Genomic DNA, 6,000 nt, shown 5'->3' on the forward strand with positions numbered 1-6,000 from the left:
GTGACAAGAAGTGTTCTTCAGCTGAAAAAGGATTTAACCTGAATAGATTCAGTCTGATAGACTGTGCATGCAGCCAGGCCCTGGCATCTCATCTCTCTATGTGATTAAATGAGAACCAATCACACCTGATTTGTCAGTTTATCAACATATAACATCCAGGGGCCTCAAATAAGTGCATGCCTGAATTAGTTTCAAGAAAGAATCTTAGAAATTAGTCATGCAGCAAGGCGAATAACACTCGATCTTTTCCGAAGGACCCATCAGACAACACACACATATCCTGCAATGTCAGGAGAAATAAAAAACGGAACCATTTCAGCAGGCAGAAAAGATGACAAGAATAAGAAATGTATATGGGAAGAACATTATCCAGAATTTGTAACTCTGAAAGTCACTTTTACTATAGTGAATATAGTTATACTTACTAATTAGCATGTATAAACAGTATAAACATTTCACAGAAGAACCAGCTGATGCGTCAATCACTTGGAAATGTTGTCATATTTTACTTAAGATACAGCTACAACTTTAAAATGTCATTCTCCTCTCTTTTCTCTCATTGATTCTTAAACTGCTTTGTCATGTTCAGTTATGCTAAGCTAAGCTATTAAATGACTACATTGGTAAAGGTTTGTCTGGAATTGCCAATCAGCTATCACATTTTTTTAATTGTTGATAAAAGTAAAAAAAAAAAAAAAAAGGTCGGGGGAGGGGGGGCTAAATAAGGCATTTATTTATATATTTTTATGTTGACTAGAGCTGTGTCAATATATCTAAAAATAACAACAAAAGAGGTTTGGAATGACCAACTATTTTCATCAACAATTTCCATCTTTGGATTAAACTGTATTAATGACTAAAGTTCGCAATTCCAGGTTCAACTTGCGACTATCCAGAGACCAAATGCTGGCTGCGTTCACAACACACCAGTGCACAAGCATACAAAGCCTCCAATCACTGCAGCTAATGAAAAGATTTGTGTAAAGATAAATTACTAAAATATCCATGCACGGACATGCCCTTCCTAATATCAATCCCAGTTACTGGTGGATGTTACATAATGCTCTAAGTAAAAAAAATCCAGCATTATCTTACACTTAACAAAACTGCAATAAGACACATCCCTTGTGGGGATTAATAATACACGGTTCCATTTTAATAAGATTACCTGCTCCCTATGACATTACCAATGTAAAACACTAGCCTTTAAAAGTATAATACTAATGGGATGTGTGTAAACACACCCTAGGCCTGCTGAAATACTGTCCATAGCAGAGACAATGCACAATTTTTATGAGTGGTCCTCCTACACCTCCCGCCTGATGGCGGTCCTGATTTGCATAGTACCAGAGGAAGCAGAATCCTCAGTGTCTGATGGATGGACACTCAGCTCAGTTTACAGCGATTAATAAGGATTGTGCAATGAGAGCAGTAACTTAAAAAAAAAAAAAAAAAAAAAAAAAACCAAAACATTAGAAATCGGATGCCTGCTTCAGCACTCAAATTTTGGCATTAATTTTTCTGTCAGTTTATTATTTGCATGTGAAAATTTGGAGCTTCTTGAGTCCCTTCAGATTTCTCTAAGAAAAATCCTGTATAATTTCTACGAAACAAGAACTTTAAGGTGCAGTATATTTGCCTAGTAACATTTCCTCAGTATGAAAGGAGTTCTAACATCTTTACACTTAAAACTATTATAACAAAGAGTGAAGTAAAAAAAAATAAACCATTTTATTTTTTTTTACAACCATAAACCATAAAAAACATATTCAAAATTCAAGCTGTTACACAGTAGTAGCATAATTTCCACGTCAATGAACAACAATTCAGCAACAAAGTTTTATCAAAAGTTAGTGTAGTTCTTTACCATTGAGACTTGTGATGTGTGAAGAAAACAAAGACGACTGCATTTATGTTGCCTTTGTGCATTAAAAAAAAATGCCTCCTAAAGTTCAAAACATAAAATTTAGCTATGAGTGCTTTGCTCTTTAACATCACTGAAATGCAAGTAGCATACTCTAGAGATTTTAATCTGAATACTCTTAAAGGGGGGGGGGGAAATGCTATTTCATGCATACTGAGTTTTTTACACTGTTAAAGAGTTGGACTCCCATGCTAAACATGGACAAAGTTTCAAAAATTAAGTTGTACGTTTGAAGGAGTATTTCTGTTCCAAAAATACTCCTTCCGGTCTGTCACAAGTTTCGGAAAGTTTTTTTTCGAGTATGGCTCTGTGTGACGTTAGATGGAGCGGTATTTCCTTATATGGGTCCTGAGGGCACGTTTGCCGGAAGAGCGCGCGCTCCCGTAGAGCAGAGCAGAGAGAGGCTGTGCACAGACAATCACTGATCAGAGCGAGAGCGTCGCGAAATGTCACAAAAGGAGTGTGTTTTTGGTTGCCAGGGCAAGACAACCCTGCACAGATTACCAAAGAAAAAACAGCATTAAGGGACCAGTGGATGGAGTTTATTTTTACAGAGCATCAACGGAGTTGTGCAAGTGTTTTTTGTTTGTTCCCTGCATTTCTAAAATGCTTGTTTTACAAACAAGGCCCAGTTTGACGACGGATTTGCGTATCGTTTATTTCTTAAGGATGATGCAATCCCAACGAAAAAGGGTCACAATTGTGTGTTGGAACCACAGGCGGTGAGTAAAACTGCTTCAAATATCTCTGCCTCCTTGTTAGTGTGTCCGCCTCCCATCGGAGACCCGGGTTCGAGCCCCGCTCGGAGCGAGTCCTTGCTGCTGCTGCTCTCGTTCAGTTTCAGCCTTCACAGCTGTCACAGCTTCCAAACGCTCTCAACGCAACTGGCGCTCGTGATTCTTTAGCTCCGCCCACACGTCACGCCTCCAGGCGCTCGTGTTTTTCTGGGAAAAATCGGTACAGACTATCTTTCTCTTATGAATATAATAACACTAAATACTTTTTGGAGTTATGAAGGATGCAGTACTACTCTATAGGTACTCAAGATTAACATGATATTGAGTGAAAACAAGCATTTCACCCCCCCTTTAAGAACAAACTCAATTTGGAATGCACTCAACGACCCATGCAAGTGCACACATACAGGGGAACTGTCCCTGCACCCTCAAGTCTACCTTCCAAACCTCCTGCCCACTCACCAACGCTGCCTCATGGGAGAAGCATGAGAACAGACTGACATTGAAAATTAAAGCAAATATGCAGGCAGATGTTGCACCCAGATGCTGCCAGCAGACTGCAGGTTTATCAGCAGCCTAGTCTTATTTCATTTAAATATGTAATGGGCTTTCAGAATGGACTGGTTCACTACTAGAGTACTACAGTACTCATGCGCAACAGTCAAATTTAGACCCACAGTTCACTTGTTATTGAACACGAGGAAAAACAAAACAGACAACGCAGTCCATCCTGTTATGAGAGAATATGTAGGTGTAAAAAACATCAAATGTAAATCTAGATGGAGTCAGTAAATTAACATGACCACTGAAAATATACTTTTTTGACAAATGTTGTAGGGCATGGGAATATTAAGGTGTCTGTGCAAAAGTTTATAGAAAACAGCATAAACACTAATAAATTATTAATGCTGATCTGTGATATGGCAGATATGGTGGTTATAGGGTAGATCAAACTGACTGCTTGCATTCACATGCATTGTTGAGATTAGCGGTAACATAGTGCTCCTTCTGGGTAGTCTGATTTATGTAGCGTAATTTTTAATAACCCAGACACTGGTGCTTTGACTCTGAGTCGCAACATATCACGTGACAAGTGAATGTGTGCTTAAGACTAAAATATACTGTGTAGTAGCATAAAGGCTCATGCTGAAATTCAGCATGTTAATACAGTTTTTTTTTTTTATGTATCCCTATAAAACTCTGAGATTTGACTAACTCTTTATTGCTGTCACTTGACATTTAGAAGTTTGTCATGGTTTGCAAGCTCAAACCATGACATGCAGTTAGAAAGATTCATGCAAATAAAGAAACAGAAAAGAACGAATGTTCAGAAAAACAATAACATTTTCCACTTATAAGATACATGCTGCTCTCTTTATGTTAACAGTTTTTATATTAATGTGCTACAAACCCAGATTAATTTTTTTGTCAAATTTGTGATACCTTTTATTGCTGACTTTCTTGCACTTTCTGCAAATTAAATGAAACGTGCATTTATAAATTGCGTTATGTATATTTTTACTATGCCTATAACTATATTTAGTAAAATTGAATTAGCAAAGTTTATTTGGCTACATATGCAAATCATGAAATTGAGAGAGATAAAAACAAACAATAATACCACAGAGGCTCTGATAGAGTTGCATGTTTTTCAGCAAATAAAGCGTCAGTTCATTGATTTTTTACACAAGCTTCGGAGTTGAACGGAACATCGCTAGGAACTGTTTCCATGTTTCTGTAATAACAGACCCCTAGCCCTGGCTGTGCACAATGGGTAACATCCAAAGACTGTATAATCGGATTCATCTGCAAAGCACAACTAGTGTAATTACAAAACGTTATCCGCAAGTTACTTGCAGTTTTATGCTTTAACTGCTAGAGGGCCACAGTGTAATAAACTGTAACTTTAATATAAATGTAAAAAAAGAAAGAGAAAACATTTTTATAAAGATATTTCACACACACAAACGTGGGCTATATTAGCAAATAGTTTCCTTCTAAAAGCAGTGTGTTTCATGAGGTCCAGGCTTTAAACACTGAGCTGTTTAATTAAGTTTAATTACTTGTGGTGGCAATCAAAGTCAATATAATGGTCAATGGCCCATGCATCCTGAAGGTTCATTGACCCTAATTACACTACATGCAGCAGGTCTATGCATAAGTCTGTCATAATTAAAATAATACACAGAGGGGGAGGTAACAGAGATGAATGGAATGAATGGAATGAATGGAGGTACAATTAAAGAATATTGCCTTTGTCAGAGGCAGAAAGGTCAAGACAATACATGTAGCTAAATTAGAGATGAGGTAGGAATTCATTTAATGAGCCAAACGACCTTTCTTTATGGTCGCCAATGGACTTAAACAAATAATTTATAATTAATAAAACTGTTCAAGTGTTGTCGCATATTACTTTCTAAATTAAATAATTGTGTAAACAGAACTCTTAATACTTTATACAGTTTATTTCATAACAGATATATTGCTCATACCTATGATATTCTTCAATAACCATAACCTTTGTGAGGGAAGGAGACAAGGCTCATAAGACCGGCAAGGTGGCCAAGAACCCATCCTCTTCCTTGCAACGAGCCTCTGACTGGGAGTTGAGAGTGGACCCGAAGAGGAAGCTTGTTTTCCCACAGGACGTGGCAGCAACCTCCCTCCGACCAGATATGGTCCTGCTATAAAGGAGCACAAAAACCATCATAATTGCTGAGCTTACGGTCCCCTGGGAAGAGAGGTTAGACACATCCTACCAACTAAAAAAAGCTAAGTACCAGGACCTGGTTGACGAAGCTGCTGTAAATGGGTGGCATGGAACCAGCTTCCCTATCGAAGTCGGTTGACGTGGGTTCCCTGCAAAATCTGTGCGCTATTTCCTCCAGCGGATGGGCCTGGAGTCTAAACAGCTGAAGAAAGCCACCAGGGATAAAGCTGCAGCAGCTGACTCCTGCTCAAGATGGCTGTGGCTGAAGAGAGCCCACAGTTGGAACCATTCTGCAGGTGAAGGCTAGCTGGTCTTCACTGCCCCACTCAGGCAAGGTGTTCAGGTTAAGGGGTAAAACACCTGAGACCAGGAGATCCCTGCTGAAGATGTGCAAGGGTTCCAACAAAGTGGATGCTCCAAGGATTAACATCTCAGAAGATCCACATCACCATAGTTAGTATAGTTCCTAAAGGTTGCAGCTTGTGGTAAAGCATCTCTGATGTTTACTTCACCCTATATATATATATATTTTTTTTTTTCACACAGATATTTCATATTAGATTAGATAAATTAGATATTAACATATTAACTGAACAAATTAAGTCTTTTTTCTATATATAATTTTTTTT

This window comes from Carassius auratus, unplaced genomic scaffold (assembly GCF_003368295.1).
Source record: "Carassius auratus strain Wakin unplaced genomic scaffold, ASM336829v1 scaf_tig00214282, whole genome shotgun sequence".
In the NCBI taxonomy this organism is placed as follows: Eukaryota; Metazoa; Chordata; class Actinopteri; order Cypriniformes; family Cyprinidae; genus Carassius; species Carassius auratus.